Genomic DNA, 840 nt, shown 5'->3' with positions numbered 1-840 from the left:
CCCTCTGCAGGAATGTTGGTGGGGATCGCCACCTCCATTCCTCAGGGAAGCCCTCTGCCCTCAAGGTTAAGGGACGAGAAGTAGAAACGAACTCGGACTAAGAAACGGGAAACATTTCTCTTAAGCACGTAGTGCAACTGGACAGTTCACTGCTTGCTTAGCCATCGAAAAAGCTTGTTCTCTAAAATCGTGAGCTATCAAACTTGTTTGTTTCTGTAAGACTGTCACGGCCATCTTGCCGGGGGTGGGGGGGGCGAAATCACTCTGCTCCAGAGGAGCAGCTGCGTTTGCAGGGCGGGGTTTGTAGAATGCCGCCACGTCCACTTCAACTCTGCGGTTCAGTCCCCTCTGCAGGTCTCCCCACGCCACGACGGGCCCCGCCCCCTCCGGGTCCCAGGCCCTCGACCTTCCTTCAGGTCCGGAGCTGCGCAGAGAAGCCACTGCCAGCTCCGTAGGGAGGACACGGCCCACCAGATCAGCTGTGCAGAGACTTCGGGGGCCGCACGCTCCCAGCCGGCAGCTCCCGGGGCAGCATGAGCGTCGGAACGACGCGCTCATCTCAGGACCCCTCGTGGCTACCAGCGCCACTGACTGACGGCCCCGCGCTCGAATCACAACCCCGCCGCTACCTCCCTGCCCGCGCCGCTGGGGCCAGGGTCGCAACCGCGCTCCCTGGCTGGGCTGCCCTGAGTGGGAGACGCTGGACTAACGCGTGCAGCCCTACCCGCCCTGCGCCGGCCGACTCGAGCAGGCAGCGGCGTGGGCAGCCGGGTGGGGACCTGCGGGGAGTGAGGCGCAGGCAGTGACGCGAGCAGCCGACGGCGCAGGCAGTGACGCGAG

Source organism: Castor canadensis, chromosome 18 (genome assembly GCF_047511655.1).
Source record: "Castor canadensis chromosome 18, mCasCan1.hap1v2, whole genome shotgun sequence".
Lineage (NCBI taxonomy): Eukaryota > Metazoa > Chordata > Mammalia > Rodentia > Castoridae > Castor > Castor canadensis.
The sequence above is the reverse complement of the archived record's forward strand: the minus strand, read 5'-3'. Positions refer to the sequence as shown.